The sequence below is a fragment of the Ornithorhynchus anatinus genome, chromosome 18 (genome assembly GCF_004115215.2).
Source record: "Ornithorhynchus anatinus isolate Pmale09 chromosome 18, mOrnAna1.pri.v4, whole genome shotgun sequence".
In the NCBI taxonomy this organism is placed as follows: domain Eukaryota; kingdom Metazoa; phylum Chordata; class Mammalia; order Monotremata; family Ornithorhynchidae; genus Ornithorhynchus; species Ornithorhynchus anatinus.
This window is the reverse complement of record NC_041745.1, coordinates 8,580,060-8,598,003: the sequence shown is the minus strand read 5'-3', so window position 1 is coordinate 8,598,003 and position 17,944 is coordinate 8,580,060. Positions and strand designations below refer to the sequence as shown.

The following is a 17,944-nucleotide window of genomic DNA, read 5'->3' as shown; positions in this document are numbered from 1 at the left end:
TCTGGCACATTCTCTTAAGAACTCCACCCTCCTCCTGACATAATAAATGGGGATAAATTTTAGGAAGGTTTGAAAAGTTGAGTGAATGGAGAGAAAAGTGGGAATGTGTTTCACTGTGAGCAAGTACAAGATAATGTACCTAGGGAAAAACAAATCAAACAGTAATTACATGATGCTCACAAGCTCTGAGCTCAGCTTGAATGTGATAAGACTCGAAAGCAAAAGGAAAGCTTTGAGAGACTGGCATATGGAATTCGTTACCACAGGAAGTGTTGCAGGCTGAAAATATCCAACAGCTTCGAAAAGGTTTTGGAAAATTCTCGAACAGAGGTCATAAAGGTTCTAATTAGAGAAGTTTGGGAAAGGTTATGGATGTTGGAAGGCCATGAATAATACAGCTCTATGACAGGATCTCCAAGGGGAAAGGATGTGGAGTTTGAAGATGCATCCCTTATCACAAGATAGACAACCATCACACTCTTCTTCAAACGTCCTTCATGGCTTCTATCAGTCAGAGAATTGGGCTGGGTGAACAATTAGTCTACCCAACTACAGCATCCCTTCTGATCCTCTGCTAGACTATAAGCTCCTTGTAGCTGAGAACGTGCCTACTAACTACTCAGTCATTCTGTACCCTTTCAATTGCTCAGTATAGTGCTCTGCACACAGTAGGCACTCGACAAATACCACTGATGGATTAGATGGGATGAGCTCTCAACATCCCTTCTGGACATATGATTCTCTTCCTAAATGGAATTGCTTTATAATTGGTCAATTCTAACTCTGCTTGAAAACGAAAAGCCTGAAAACTTTGGGATTTTTTACATTCTTTAGTATTTGAGACAGCAATTTCTCTCTGAATCAAGTGATTATTAGAAACAAAAGAAAAATGTAGTAGAAGCATGAAGTAGCTTTTTTGTCCAATCTTATGCAAAACACATTTCAACCCTAGTTCCACAGATTCTTGCTGTGTTACCCAACTCTCTTTTAAAGAAAATACTTTGTTACCATAGCAATACTTTCCCACCCTGATATTATTTCCCACTGGTTTGTTCTAGGTTTTTTGCGCATAGCAACCACACAACTCCCTGTTCCAAACTGTCAATATCACCAAGCTCCTTGACAACTCTTAGAAATGAATATCTGTAAGCTACCCAGGCCATTCAACTGAATATTATACTCTCAAACGGCTCTTAAGTATTATCTCTTCTGATTCCACCTGAGACCTTCCTTTTCCCATGAATAACACATCTTTCTCTATTCTCATCCCAGCTAGCAAAAGAAAGCCATACATTGGGAAATAAGACATCTCCTTATTACCCGCTGCACCTGCATACTGAACGAAAACTCCCAGTCCATTTCACCTATGATTAAAGATTTGAGTACTCTGGTGCCTATTATACCTAATGGCTTTGGTAACTTTTATCTCAAAATAAAGTATAATGGCTTTTATAGTTCTCATTGACGAATTATTGGCATTTGGGATTTTGCCATCCAATAACTGAAGATACTGAATCAGTATGGTTTTGTTTGTTGCGTCACACTTTTTTCTGGCAAGGAAATAAAATATTCTCCCAACCCATTATTTAGTCCCTAAGTACTATACTCAATGACAATTTAGCAAAAATGGCAGAGTTGCCCGTTGTTGTTGAGCTCTCTCAGGGGTCATAATCAGTGTGGTATTTCTTAAGCGCTTACTACGTGCCAGGCACTTTCTAAACCCCGGGGTGAATACCAGTAAATCGGGTGGGGGCCAGTCCCAGTCCCAAATGGGGTTCAGAGTCTTAATCCCCATTATACAGATGAGGAATTGAGACACAGAGAAGTGAAGTGACTTGCCCAAGGTCACACAGCAAACAAGTAGCAGAGCCGGGATTAGACCCCAGGTCCTTCTGACTCCCAGACCCATGCTCTATCCACCAGGTCACACTGTTTCTCGGCAATATTCTGCTCTGCTATTGCAGACTAAACCCATTCTCCCTACCAAACATTTTACAATGTGAATGGCGAGGCGCAAAGGGACTGGGTGGGGGTGTGGATGGTTCAGCACAAACCACCACCTCTACTGGAAAAACAACTGGCATGCATATTGACTGTTTTATCTTTACTCTTTGCCCACCCATATAGCAAATGAAAAACCAAAGCAGTTCAAAGTACACAGACATGGTCCTTTGCAAAAGCAGAAAAACAATATCTGGTGAAATTTAATTCTGGCTTGTTCATAATAAAGTCCTTGATAATGACCTCCACAGAATAACGAAACCTTCATGTTGAACTACTGACGTTGGCAAAGAGTGAGAAATGACAGTAGTAACTAGAAATGTATTACACTTCCTTTCCTCAATCATATGGCTATCAGTGTGAAATAGAAGGAAAAAAACTCATAAGTATACAAAATGAAAATGCACTATAGAGCTATTGATCATTAACTGGAATTTAAAATTTGGAAAAAAAACCCTAAAGAGATCAAAATGAGTCATCTTTTCATTAACCGTTTGTTAGTCCATTTATTGCTTCACAGAAAATATGGCTGGGGGGAACTGATATGATGGGAGGGGAATTCTTCCTGAAAGTAGAACAGGCTAGCAAATGTTTCTCAGTCCAATGAATCATCTTCTTTTATGGCATACGTTGGGGCTTTTTACCTAGAACTGGGTTGAAAATTAGTCACTCTTGAAGGCAGGGACGGACCAGTGGGTCACTTTCACTGCTTATTAAGCGGTGTGGGCAGGAAACCGTTTACTCCTGGAGTTTACCTACCTAACCACAACTATATCAAAGTGTGATCATTACCTCCAAGTGAAGGAGAAACCTGAAACTGAACACAAATTCATGTGTTTTGATGGGAAATTTAAAGACCAGTATTACGTGTAGGAGGTATCCTATACCTTTATACATAAAATCCCCCTACTACTGAGTACGAATCAGAAGCAATTTAAATAGAGAGTTCTTGCCTACACCTGGGAAAATGAAAGGAGGGAGGCACAGAAAGCACTTGGGCTACTTTCTGGGCTGGATTCCTCTAACAGTACAGAGCAGTTAATTATTTGGGAAAGCAACTACTTTTTATTTTTGAAGGTCTACACTTTTCCTGTCGGGTAAATGAAATTGTTCATTTTTTTCTAGTGCTCTATAGCACAGCATTCTCTTGGATGCTTTCATCACAAACAGAGTCACCAAAATTTAAAAAATAAAAATAGCATGCATGTAACTGACGTAAATTTAATGTCAAGTTTCCCGAACTTCACTCAGCATCATCTTTCTAAACTACATCTTATAAGTAATTAGACCCATATGTGAAACATATGGCCAATAAGCTCAAAATTAGACCTATCCGCCTAAAATGGCTAGAAAATGTGCATCATTATATGCACTGAACTGGGGCTAGAACGTTGAGACTTCAGCGAATAATTCCAATTGCTTCAAAGCAAACATATACTTGTCTGCCCTATGTACTCAAAGACACTCCGATCGTGAAATTCACCTGTGGGTGTATGTGTGTACCAGGTACACACAGAGGCTGTCCTTTGTTGTGTTGTTTAATTTGTTGTTTGCAGTGCCTGGTGCTGTTTTCGCATTTGTCTCGTGATCCTCTAGAAGCATTTTATTCAAAAAGAACTGGTCCATTTTCTTATTGCAGTGTGCCATGCAGATCTGTCTGCTGCAGCTATCTTCCAGTTTTCAGCAAGATGGAATTTTCTCTGAAACTTCGTTTTTAATCAGCTTCGCAAAATGATTCCTGTCCTCAATTTTCAGTTGCCCAATTTCAAATCACTGTTAAGTAGCCTTCCTGACCCATCCATTGAAGGAGGGTTGAGGTGACAAGGCTTCCAGGTAAGGAATCTGACTTCACTGTTTGCTGCCTTAGTGTTTGATATTGATCATCTATTCCAGAAAACAGTATATGTCCAAGTCTTTAGTTCTGAGGCAGAAGGATTCTAATTTTTGCTTCAACTTCATTCAAGTTTTTACTGTGGGCAGGTATCACATCTATCAACTGTACTATATTCCACCACGCACTTAGTACACAATAAGCACTCAATAAGTACTACTGACTGAAGGCTAAACATCATATATCCACTCAGGGCTTGCATGAAGCACCTCAAGAATTTTCTTTTTTTATGGCATTTAAGTATTTACTCCGTGCCAGCCGTTGTACTAAGCGCTGGGGTGGATATAAGCAAATTGGGTTGGACACAGCCCCATCCCACATGGGGCTCAAAATCTCAATCTCTATTTTACAGATAAGGTAACTGAAGGCCAGTGAAATGACTTGTCCAACGTCACACAGCAGGCAAGTGGCAGAACTGGGATTAGAACCCATATTCTTCTGACTCCCAGGCTCGGGCTCTACCCACTACATCCATGTTGACTATCGCTGTGATCTCAGTGTAAGATGGACCGTCCCAGGGAGATTCATTGCCGCTGAGGGGGATGTGAAGTAGGGAGACAGTCAGCTCTCAAGATGCCCTGAGCCTCCTCCTCGGCATCAGCTCACTAAGTATCATCGGGAGAAAGACAGGGTGGAAGAGAGAGACAGGGAATATACACACCCGAAGTGGAGTGTGAAAAATTGCCCCTCAACCTCACTTTCTTAATCCGGACTTCAATGCACTCTGTTCTGCCAGGAGCTGTGTTTCCACTACGTGTTTTGCTAAACATAACAAAGGAGTTAAGGAATGATCTACCAACAACTCGAGTCTGAATGGACATAGTGTGACGCGGTGCCGGAAGAAACCGTCATGTGGGTGGTGGATGCGGAGAGTGGAACTAATTAAGTGTCGGTTACACAGGGTTCTACAAGAACGTAATCCCCGCAGTCCAGAACTGGAAGCTCTTTGATTCTACCAAGTAGATCTCTATGCTCACTCTCTGTCTAAATAACTCCTCCAGCTCGTTCTGAAGGCGTCCCTGATGCGAATAACACCATCATTTGGGTCCCTTTAAATGGTAGGCGAACTCGTGCTGTACAAAGCAGATTTCTTTTCCTCCCCAAACTGAGATTTTTATCAGCAGACATGGTCTAAAGCCAGTTTTCATCTTCATCTTGACAGCAACAATGTGATTTTAGTGAGGAAAAAGCTGGCACACCTGCAGGTATTACTTTTCTTTTTTTTTTTTTAATTGAAACAAATCTTTCATCTTATACAGAAAGTCTGTCAAGGTGTAAGGGGCCAAAGTGCAGCCCCACCCGGGAAATTGGCAAAATTGCAAAATATACCCAGTGTCTAGACACACTTGGAATGGTCCAAGTAATTCTCAGACCTGTAATAGGTTTCAAAAGGGCCTTTAGAATTCTCAAGGTACAAGGAAAACCTTGTTTTTTAACATGTCGAGAGACGCTTTCCTCCATCATACTTCCTACACAAAAAAATTGCATGAATCGGTCAATGCATTTAGCAAAAATGTTTGTTGCAGCCCTTGCTTTCCTGGCCCACAGGTTTGCCCTTAGAAAAACAGTCCTTTGTTGCTGAATTGTTTACATAAATCCTTTTGCTGTTGCACACAGTAAAGAGTGAAAACTTTTTCTTTTCATATGAAAAACAAAAAAAAATAGAAAAACCTTTTCAAGGCACCACCAAATGCATAATCACACAGAAATGCCAAACCATTTTTTGGTTTAAATGACCCCTTTTCAACTCCCTTTAGAAGAATAAAATAAAAAAAAACCTCCTAATCAAGAGCTAATTCTCATCCAAGGGGGGGGAAAGCAAGGATACCTGGATAACAACAATTAAATTCAAAGTATTCTTTCATTAGGTAGCCATTTGAGAAGGTACTTTAATCTATTTTTTATGTTTCTGAACAAATTTTTTTCTCCTCAATCTCTTTCCTCACAAATCACTAAATTAAAATTCATTGCTTACTTGCTAACTTAAATAATGTGATGCAGACCCATGCCTAAATTGGACAAATGCTAACTAAACTTAAAACAAAAAGCAACTTTCTTTTGGCATTAAAATGAACTAGTGGGCACAGGGAAATACAAAAAATTTGCAGGAAAATGACAAACATTCAGGCAGTGATGCTAACAGGCTATTTTCACAGAAAATAAAAATCCAAACAAATGCATTTATAGGCTCCTGTAAGATCTTGTCTCCCAACTGTTATTGTGTACTTTCCCGAGTGCTTATTACAGTGCTCTGCACACAGTAAGACCTCAACAAATATGTGCAGTGCCATGACCTAAGCACTCGGGAGAGAACAATAAAGTTGGTAGACATGATCAGCGTGGCTCAGTGGAAAGAGCACAGGCTTGGGAGTCAGAGGTTGTGGGTTCTAATCCCCACTCCACCACGTGTCTGCTGTGTGACCTTGGGCATGTCACTTAACTTCTCTTGGCTTCAATTATCTCATCGGTAAAATGGGGATTAAGACTGTGAGCCCCACATGGGACAACCTGCTTACCTTTTATCTACTCAAGTGCTTAGAACAGTGCCCGGCACATAGTAAGTGCTTAACAAATATATAAAAATATATATATGTATACACACACACACATATACACATGTATGTGTGTGCATATATATAGATATATAGATATATATATATTTCTTGTCCTCAAAGAGCTTACAGTCTACCTAGCACCTATGAAGACTTAATGTATATTTTTAAATGAGATCATGCAGTCCTTTCAAGATAAGTTGCTCAATATTAATTTTTGAAAAAAGACATAGGCTACAAACTCTGTGAACAACCTATAAACTCAATTCTGTCAAGATTTCAAACTACAAATATAGAGAGTGGTAGATTCTTGATAGTACTTAGAAGTTTTGGGTATCCAGGCACTCATCTGGATTAGAGAGGGTTTCACAAATAGTTTCGGCTGCTCTAACTGTGTGTGCGAAATCCAAAGTTGCAGAAATAAAGCAACAGTTCCCATGTTGCATGTGCCAGCAAGCAGGGCAGTTCTGGGAGCCTCCTGGTGTTCTCTGAGACATTGGGGGCATCAGTTCTTTGGTTCCAATGCAATAAAATCAGTAGTTTTCATTGAGCTGCTACCGTGTGCAGGGCATAGTCCTAGGCACTTGGGAACAGCAGAGTAGTTTGAAGACATGACCCCTGCCCACAAGGAGCCTACATGCCATTCAGGTAGACCCCAAAATCATTTACAGACTGGAGGATGAGAGAAAAATAAATACATAGATGAGTGAGTGCTGTACTCAGGAGGTTATCTCCTTCACACACACTCATTCCAGACTGAGGCTTTGCTGAAATGGGGGAGCCTCCACTCCCTCCTTCCATGAACTGCTGGCAGAAGGGGAGGGGAATCCCACAATTCATTCTTGGGCTGGGCATGTCTTCTGCCCCACAAAGTTGGAAAGTCCGGAAAATAAAAGGTACTGTTTCCCCGTCAGTTCTAAACCAACCGTAGGTAAGGCCGTTACCCAAACTTTTGACCATGTGTAATTTTATCCAAAGTGCTCGTCCCACACTACTGTTACCATGGAGAAAAACACAGGTGGAGCAGAAAAAGGCCAACAGAACAAGGCGATGAGGGGAAAAGGGTGTCAGGTGGGCAGACGGGGGCAGTCTGAGACGGCGACCAGAGGCCCTCTCTGGCCTCCACCTCTTCCTTGATGGAAAGTGGAACCCACCAACAAAAGACCACTCCCTGGGGGGGGGGGGGTGTGAAAGAAGGAAGCAGGTGTGAGATCAATCAATAGTACTATTGAAGTCCACCGTGTGCAGAACACTGTGGAGAGGGCTTTATTTACAAGACTTGATCCCTGTTTCACAACATCTTCCTTTAACAGGGTAATAATAACCGTAGTGTTGGTTAAGTGTGCCATCCACTGTACTAAGCACTGAGGTTGATATATACGGCAATCAGATCAGGAACATTCCCTGTCCCACAAGGGACTCACAGTCTAGGTAAGAGAGAGAAGAGAAATTGAATCCTCATTTTACAGATGAGAGACCTGGGACAAACAGCAGTGACTTAACCAAGGCCACAGAGCAGACAAGTGGGGGAGCCAGGATTAGAAGCCCAATCCTTATATTCCCAGGCATGTGCTCTTCCACAAGGCCCCAGGGACAGTAGCGGGATGTGGTCAAATCACCCACCCATTTACACCTGGAAACAGCTCCCACCCCAGTGTTAAATCCTCAGCACTCAGAGGCAGCAGCAGTGGAGGGATGTCATTTATTCATTCATTCATATTTATTGAGCGCTTACTGTGTGCAGAGCACTGTACTAAGCACTTACCCAACAGATATCTCACCAGTCTTTCCTTCTGACAGTTTCCTTTAAGGTTCACAAATGGGAGAGAATCAACTAACCTGGCCACTTCTCTGCCCTCTCCTTGTCTCAGATCCCACTCCACGGAACTAACACAAAGAGAAGCAACACTGCTCAGGGGAAGCAGCATGGCCTAGTGGATAAAGCTTGGGACTCCGAAGGACCTGGATTCTAGTGTCAGCCCTGCCAACTGCCTGCTGTGTGACCTTTGGGGAAGTCACTTCATTTCTCTATGCCTCAATTCCCTCATCTGTAAAACAGAAATTAAGACTGTAAGCCCCATATGGGAAGGGGACTAGCGACCAAGCTGATTAGCTTGTCTCTCTCCCAGCACTTAGTACAGTTTGCTATTGTTTTAATGAGATGTTCATCTCCTTGATTCTATTTATTGCTATTGTTTTTGTCTGTCTCCCCCGATTAGACTGTAAGCTCGTCAATGGGCAGGGACTGCCTCTGTTACTGATTTGTACATTCCAAGCGCTTAGTACAGTGCTCTGCACATAGTAAGTGCTCAATAAATACTACTGAATGAAGGAATGCCTGGCACATTGTAAGCATTTAACAAATACCATAAAGAAAAAACCCATCAAAGGATGGGTAGTTAAAATATGGGGTGAAAGAGGAAAGATGCCAACTGCCTAGAAGTTTTTTTGTTGTTTTTTCTTTAAAGGAGAGTACTATTGATGGACAAAGCAAGTGATTATCCCTACATTACAGAAGGATTATCCCAGGAGCTCTAACCTAAGTAGACCAGCATAAGGTTTCAGGGGAGTTCCCAGGACTGCCCCTACACTGGGACCCTTAAAGAGACCAATAAAGCCTGGTGTATGGGTGATGCTCAAAAATGTTTCCTGATTCAACTCTCAATGAAATGGCCATTTGTCAGGAAGGGTAAGCTAGGCAGGAGGTCTTGAATGCAGGTCCAACAGTGCATTATCTCACTGGGAACTAAAAGAGGCTCTCAGATAAATGGACTTCTGGGCGGGAGAATACCCTAAGTTTCTACGCCGGGAGACAAAATAGGAGTGCCCTGCATGGGCTAGAAACTTAGGAGCCACCTGCCAGGTGGAGTCCATTCAATGCCAAGCCAAATGGATCCAAGCCAATTCTGCCACCAGTCACAGTGACTGCCACATTCTGCCACAGTGTCTGTGTCCCAACCGCCAACCCGAGATGGAGGGGCAGGCCTGGGCCGGACAGCCAGATGGCCATCCGAACCCAAGCAGAACCAGCCGTTCTGACCTGGTGCCAGTTCAGTCTGACTCACAGGACCTGTAGGCCTGGCCCAGTCCGGGCAAGGGTTTGTCAAACAGCACGGCACGTTGATTTGGATAGGTCTCTGCCACCAACGCCACATCTAGGAGGGCAGGGAACCAGGGCAGGTGTCTGGGTGCAGGGGGATTGCGAGCTGCTATTGAGGGCACGTGGAAAAAATCTGGGCCCAAGAACTGTTCCCAAGGCTCTTGTCACCAATTTATTTTTTGAATATTTCTGGGTCAGAGTAGCACAGGGGAGCGTATGGACAGTGGGATGCATGCCAGCATCATAAACAATTTAAATGTTAAGTCCTGTTGGCAGTACGATAGATGACATGGAAAAACGCATTCCATTGCTCAGTCTCTAAAAACAAAGGGCAAAGGAAAAAAAACCCAATTTCTAACAGTTGGCCTAGTGGAAAGAATATGGGTGTGGGAGACAGAAAAACTGGGATCTTATCCTGGCTCTGCCCCTTGCCTACTGTGTGGCCTTGGGAAAGTCACTTCACTTCTCTGTGCATTCGTTTAGTCTACTGCAAAATAGGGATTCAATACCTGTTCACCCTCCCATTTAGACTTTGAGTGCCACGTGGCACATGGACTGTGCCCCATCTGTTTACCTTGTATCTACCCTGGCATTTAGTACAGTGCTTGGCACAGAGTAAGCACTAAAATGCCACTATCATCACAAAAGGAATTCTATCCAGGAACAACTGATTGAACAATTTCACAATCTTATTTTTTTAATTATTTAGCTCATCTCTAGTCTGGTTCTTTTACATACTCTGTGAAGGTGGTTTAGCAAGATTCCCCAGTATCTTGCTTAAAAATGTCTTTAACACCACACTGTGTGACTACTCACTATTTATTTCTACTGCATAAACATCATGCCCTGGATAAACTAAAAGTCACATGGACATTCTTCTCTTTAAAAAATGCTTTTTGTATACATTTGGGCACTAAGAACCTCCTCTTTTATCCTGATCTCTTGCTTAAAGGTCCCCAGATCTCTAGACTATAAGCTTCTTGTCTGCAGGAATCATGTCTATACACTCTACTGAACTGTGCTTTCCCAAGCATTTAATATAGTGCTCTGCATATAGTAAGCACTCAATACCAATTATTGATTTTTACCATGAGTATATATTAAAAAGTGCTCAGACACCTGGCACTATACAAATTGTTCTACAGTGTAAGTTAGACACAAATACTTTCCTCTGGAAACTTCTATTCTAAAACACTTATGGAATCACAAATGTTACCATACTTGGGGCAATTGGGCCCAAAGAGAATTTAAAAAAAAATTTAAATGGGCCAACTGTATTTCTTTTTTCCACTGTGATACTTGGTTCCAGACCCTCCTACCAAGGGACGCTTCCACCCCCATCACCCCGACCCCCTGTAGGAAACTCAGGGGTGTGGATTTAACTACCTTATTAATGGGGGAGGTAAAATGCAGACAACTGGTGCCCCCTGAATGTCAAACAACAACAACAAAAATACAACAACCCGGGGGGAGGCAGGAAGCAGACACCTAAGCTAGGGAGAGAATATTTCTAAAGGCCTGTTCTGCTCAATCACTGTGACAAAAGACTGGACAAGCTCCCTACCTCTAGAACCAGCCACTATTGTGGAATTCTAGCTTTCAACCCTCTTCCACTATATCTAGACAAGTCACTTCACTTCTCTGTGCCTCAGTTATCACACCTGCAGGATGGGGATTTAGACTGTAAGCCCTATGTGGGACATGGACTCTGTCCAACCTGATTAGTTTATATCTATCCCAGTGCCTATGCCCATCACATAGTATGCACTTAACAAGTACCACAAAAAAAGCCAGCTCAGACTCTGAAGTAAAAAATCCTGAGATTTTTTTCTTTTTGAAGTAAAGAGGGCTGTACCAGAGACTCCAATCAGCCTGAAGCTCTTTTGAGTTTTTTATAAATGATGCAGATATGTTTCTATGGCTTGAATTCTCAGGAAAATTTTTTACAATTGTTACTTGGATTTTGTGTTTATTTTTCTATGTATTTGCATCTGACTCCTTTCCTGGTAGACAGTGTGCTCACTGAGGGCAGGAACTATGTACTTCCCCACAATTCCTAGTACAACTCTGCTCACAAGGTCATTCAGAAAGCCCTTGACCCATTAAGCTACCCTGAAAGGAAAAATAAAATTACCTTTTAAAAAAATGTCATGTACCTATTGATTCAATGATCCTTTCCCAAAATGGCCATGCTACGTGCACTGCTCATTCAGTTTACTATTGCAACCACCAAAGCTTTCCTTGTGGCAATACTTTTTACTGATTTAGCTCTCAAAATCTAATAACTGACTTGTTGAATGTGTCTTACTTTAATGTTTCACGGTCAGAGATTTATATTACTCATGCTTTTCATAAAGAACTCAATATCATTTTTAATGTTACACTTTTACTCAGATCAGCTTTGATGGCTTATGAAAAAATATGAACGTTAAATCCACTCCCCTTCTTGTTCATCTCCAGAATATTTTAAATTACCTGAATGTAACTGCCATTAGTTCTTTATCATCCAGGAAGAAAACAGAATCTAGACCGTGGTAAGACTGACTAGAAAATGTTTGCAATGCTGTCTATGCTTCATCATCAATTATTTCTCTTTGAAGATCTTGTGGAAAAAGTCAAAAAATTTTTGAAACTTAAAATTTGATTGGAAAAGTAATAAGTAAAACATGGATGGCCTTTGCTTCTCCCAATGCTATTTCTAATAGGCAGCATATTGTTCTTTAGAACTCAAATAAAATGAACTATAAATGAAATATAGAAAATAACAGCAATCATTTGACAAAAAAAAAGACATCAGAAGTGCATCCTAAGAATAAGTATCTTGAAAAATGATCACATCTTAAAATGTGTTGAAATTATGTATTGATTTCTCCCCCTTAAACAGTGGATTTTGGGTGCGCACACAGGTAACTATCACTTTTTCTAAGTGTGATAATTTTGCTCAAAAATCCTTCACCTCCTACGCATCTTGCAATGGAAAGGATTAGGTGGTTTGAGCTGAAGGCAGAGGGTGGACCTCTTGGATTCCCTTCTAGTTCATTTTTTTATGATTCTCCTCATATTCCCTGGCCCTTCTGTTGCTACTGCCTTTATATATGGTATTTGCTAAGCGCTTAGTAGGTACTAGGCACCGTATTAAGCGCTGGGGTAGTTACAAGATAATTGGGTTGGACACAGTCCATGTCCCACAAGGAATTTACAGTCATAATTCCCATTTTACAGATGAGGAAACTGAGGCACAGAGAAGTAAAGTGACTTGCCCAAGGTCACACAGCAGGCAAGTGGAGGAACAGACAGGTGAGGCAAACACAAAGATGACTACCCAACAGCTCCTCTATCAGTTGATGGGAAAGTAGGTGAAATTCCACTAATCAGCTAATCACGCTGACTTGCTCTCTTTGCTCTTCCCTCCTCTTCCCGCCCCACAGCACTTATGTATATATTTGTAATTTTATTTATTTACACAAATGTCTGTTTACTTGTATTGATGTCTGTCTCCCCACCTCCAGACTGTGAGCTCTTTGTGGGCAGGGAATGTCTCTCTTTATTGGTGTATTGTACTTTCCCAAGCCTTAGTACAGTGCCCTGCATATAGTAAGCACTCAATAAATATGACAATGAATGAAATGAGTAATCAGTCATTTTTACTTTAGCTCACCACTGCAGTAAAAATGTTTGCTTTTGGAGGGGGTGAAATTAATGGCTTAAAAAAAGAGAGAATCTGGCATCATCTGTGGATTTAATTTCTCCATATTTCCCATGGTAATCCATTAGAAGGATTATTAAGAGTTGACTGTACTGTCAAAATTTTTTTATATATTTTTCCCCACTACATCATAATCTAGAAGTAGCAATCACAGTGCTAATTTGATCAAATTTTAGGGTAACATTTTTATAACAAAACAAATTCTAATATTAGAAATTTCATATCAGCCATGTCTCTCAATTACAAATTGTACTCTGTTTTCCTGAGTGAATACACCATTTAAGTTTTCTTTTTAACTTCCACTGCCAATTGGCCAGACTTCCAAGTAAGAGGCTGTGAAAGTGCTAAGTCTTCAATTTCATTCTAAGTGCCTTTTCATTCACATGTGGTACAATCAGGAGAAATTAACTGTAATGCTAAAGCAAAATGAAGGTTTGACTACGATGACGAGACTGAGTAGGTTTAGGACTCTTGAGTTCAGTAACAATCACAGCTGCCATATAAAGAAGACTAATTCCATGGACCCTCTCTTCCCTTCCCTACTCTCCAGAAAAACAAAAACTAACCCATTCCACTTGAGGCAGGGACTAGCTAAAATGAACCATAAATGATAGCTTAGCCTTGAATTTTTGGAATCTAGGTGGATTATCTTGCACTAGCTCATACTGAAGCTCTTCTGCCGATTTTCAGCCCAATCATTTGGGGTTTTTTTTTAAAGGTATTTATGTGCTACTCTCTGTCCTGTTCTAAGCACAGGGGTAGCGAGTAATAATGATGATAATAATAATAGTGTTATTTGTTAATCTATTAATTTACTGAGTGCTTTTTATGTGCAGAGCACTGTACTAAGTGCTTGGGAGTATAATTCAGCAGAAGTAGCAGGCATCTCCTTGCCCATAATGTGTTTATAGTCTAGAGCAGGAGACAGATATTAATATGCATGAAAAGGTCATTTAGAATATCAATGGTACTTACTGAGTGCTAACTCTGTGGACAGCACTGTACTAGATACAAGATAATCAGGTTGGACACAGTCCCTGGCCCACCTGGGGCTCACAGCCTAAGTAGGCGGGAGGAGGATTTATCCCTATTTTATAGATAATGAAGGCACAGGGAAGTGAAGTGACTTGCCCAAGGTCACAAAGCAGATTAGGAGCAGAGCTGGGATTAGAAGCCAGGTCCTCTTGCTCCCAGGCTCACACTTATTAGGACAGGCTTTCTGCAGTTTACCAGCATATGCATGGCATTTCACTTCCCCCGCCCTAAGCAGAGTTTCAATGTCATCTGCAAACTCATTGCACCCTCTTGTTTTCATAGCTGATTCTCATACTAATGCTTGTGGGGGGTTGGGGGGGGGGGGCGCTTTGACACCCCTTTGTTTTCTAGCTTTAAGTCAGTTTTCAAGCCATGATAAAATATTCCCTCCAATTTCAGGATAACTCAGTTCTTTCCGAAAACCTTTGATGGGAAGCTGTGTTGCCTCCTGGAAAGATAGCAGGCCTGGGATTCAAAGGATCTGAGTTCCAATTCTGGCTTTGCCACTTGCCTGCTGTGTGACCTTAGGCAAGGCGCAACTTCTCTGGGCATCAGCTTCCTCATCTATGAAGACTGTGAGCCCCATGTGGGACAAAGACTTGTGTCCAATCTGAGTTTCTTGTACCTGCACCAGTACTCAGTAGTTCTTGGCACTTTAACACCACAATTACCATTATTAATTTTACTACCCTGGTCCTTGAGCTAAACTGTGGTTAGAGACTACTACAGGACCTCCCTCTGATGTGGAGTGAATCCCTTAAGCTCTGCCCATTCTGGACACCCAACTCTGGAGTGAAGTTGGACCTGGGAACAGGGGACAAAATGTATCTTCCCTTCACTATTCCTCTCTTTACACCAGGACCCCTCACTCCCTGGCCAAGCTTCAAGGCTCAGAAGCTTGTTGGAAACCCAGGGCCTGGACTCCAAGGAACCAGGAAGTGACTTGGGAAGCTGACGTCACTTCTATCTTCTCCTGCACCTGGCAACTGAAAATATCCTCACTCCACCTCCTTACTCTTACAGAAGGAAGAAAGAGTTAAGAGTTCATTTAATTCAGCCGCTTATCACATGTCACCAGAGTTGAGTAGGGGCTACGTATTTACTCTGGCCTTCTCAGTCAAATTTTTTACACCTCTCCCAACAACACAATGCAGTGTACATAGTTGGGAAACAGACTAAGATGCCCTTCAGAGGCGAGCTGATAAAAATCTTCTTTTCTTGGAGTTGCCCTTAAAGAACAGCTCGAGAATGCTAGTCACGCACCATGAAACTGCTTCTCGCCAAAGTCTTCTCTCCAACAGGAAGAGAAGTGCAATGGGGCTATCTATTCCACTCAATGCAATGGACAAACCGTAATCTCTAAAATCCTACCAGGCTGAGGGGCCAGTCGCTTGATAACCTACTCTTCTCTGGCTTACTACATGTGAGCATTAAGTTAGATGCATTCTCCCTCCGCCCACCCCCAAAGGATCCATTAAACTTGGGTGGCTACTACTTCAGATTAGGATTTGGACTCATTCCTTTCTTGTTTTGTCTGGGTTTTGCAACAGTTAAGCAGGATGCTCCACTGCCTTTTGTTTTCAAATTATGGACAGCCCCTATTATTTTCCCACAATCAGTAAGCCAGAAATTAAGCAATAAATTACCATCTCATCCATGATTACAACCAAGTGGGCCCTTCCTTTCAAATCTACACAGCCTTTTTAGAATATATTTCCATTGCTTCACATTGCAATTTGATAATCAGTCTGTATCACACGTACCACCCGTGCAGAAGCACATATAAACACCTTTTTTCACAATGAACTGCCCTAAGTACTTAGGTATGTCATTCTATATCACTGCTTATAGTTTATATGAGAATCTCACTGGCTTTATTTTCTATTCCGTCTCCCTGTCTGAGCTCCCTTATCTGTTATCCTGTTAAACTTGTTAAATCCTGTTTAAAATCCTTGACTTTTTCGGCTTCAAAAGTTGTACGTGGCTAGGCATTTCTCTTTCCTGGCAGCAACGCAAAACATACTACATGCCACAAACCCCCCCTTTTGCCATAGAATACAATGGTGTACTGATATCACTTATGACATCTTTCGAGGATATCACAATCACAAGTCTTCAATACACCCTCGTTTGATTTCAGGATTAAATGTCCCGTGTGTTGTCTTAGCTGATCAAGAGGCTCTACAGTCCATGATCCCCTGCACACCTCTCAGAACAACTGAATTTAGTGAGAAATGTAGAGAACAATTCTTAAAAAGAGTGCAAAGAAAAGGTTCACCCATTCTCTCTAGGCAACAGTAAAATTATATGCTATGCAGTTGGATGAAAAATCTTAAGAGTGAGACATGTTTGATTTGATTTCCAGATTTGAACATTGGCAAAAATGTTAAAATCGGTGAACGACAGCCTTAACTGAGACACAAGGGCCCAAACTAAATAAGTAGCATTTTAGTAAAAACAAATACAGTACCTGCTTATATGGCAAGGAGAATGTGTATAAAATAATACAAGATAAGCACAGAAACAAAAAAAATCATTTTGGATACTTCAGAGGAACAAAAGAAAGGCTCCGTAAAACAGTTCTTATGATTCAGTATTAGTTCTATTTCTTTATTGCCAAAGCAAAAGGTGGGATATATTTTTCTGTAAATGAAACAACCAAAAACAAACACAAAGTGTGCTGATGATTGTTGAGTTGATTTTTCTGGTAAGCTTTGAGGTTGAAGCTGGACCATTCTCCCTAATTGAACCATGTGCACTTTTATTTAAAATTGAAAAAGGCAAGTTATACTTGCAAGAAAATGCAATTTTATCAGAGACCAAGAAACTGAATTCTGTACTTTTCTTTAATAATTACTGTTGAAAAAAAAATCCCATTTATCTCTCTGAGACCTTGATAAAATAGCTTTCACTGTCAGAACCATTTCTGCACCTTAAATTACATTTTAGAATCCTTTCAAGGACAATGCATTTCAAAATATTGATCAAAGATACTTAAAGGTGTCAGTAGTGTCAGAATACAGTCACGATGGGGTGTAGCCAAGGTAGTTGGATTAATTGTTTAACATACCTGTGGTTTTTCGGGGTTCCCGGGCTTAGTCAGGTTGATGACTTTCCTCAGAGAACAGAACTGTTAACTTCTGCCAATTCTTATTCTTGGCTTCCACACTGCCACCTGTAGTCAAAGAGGAGAAATTAACCACATATTATCCCTAAAAACAGACAACTTCGAAAAGAATAGCACCTGAAACAAGCTACGGTAACGAAAGTTCTTAAAAACTACTTTGGAGTCAAATATCCCTTCCTTTAAAAAGTTTAAAATTTGTCTTCAGGGCCTACTTAATGAATTCTCATACTAGGAAGACAAACAAATCAAAGGTATTTACTGAATGCTTACTGGGTGTAGAGCACTGTACTGGGTGCTTGAGAGAGTACTCTAAAACATAAAAAGAACTTCCTCTATAGAATATTTTGCATGTAAGACATTTAATCATTTTCATATAAAAGCAGGATAATTCAGTGACAAAAGTATTCCAAAAGCCACCTGCAAAAATGGAAATTCGCAAACGACTGCAAAACAGAGAATTGTGTGTTCAAAAAATTGAGTTAAATCAGGTTCTTTAAGCTTTTCCTTTTGTAATTTAATTCTCTGATGATAC

General features: G+C 41.0%; 1 long non-coding RNA gene across 4 annotated transcripts in view; it reads right to left on the bottom strand.

Annotated features, from left to right (window-relative positions):
* LOC103170215 overlaps window positions 1-17,944 on the bottom strand; it is a 180,155-nt gene that overhangs the window by 159,931 nt on the left and 2,280 nt on the right. For all 4 annotated transcript variants that reach the window (XR_003766095.2, XR_003766096.2, XR_003766097.2 and 1 more), the window contains exon 2: window positions 17,356-17,460. This is a non-coding gene — a long non-coding RNA (uncharacterized LOC103170215). The remainder of the gene's footprint in view (window positions 1-17,355; window positions 17,461-17,944) is intronic.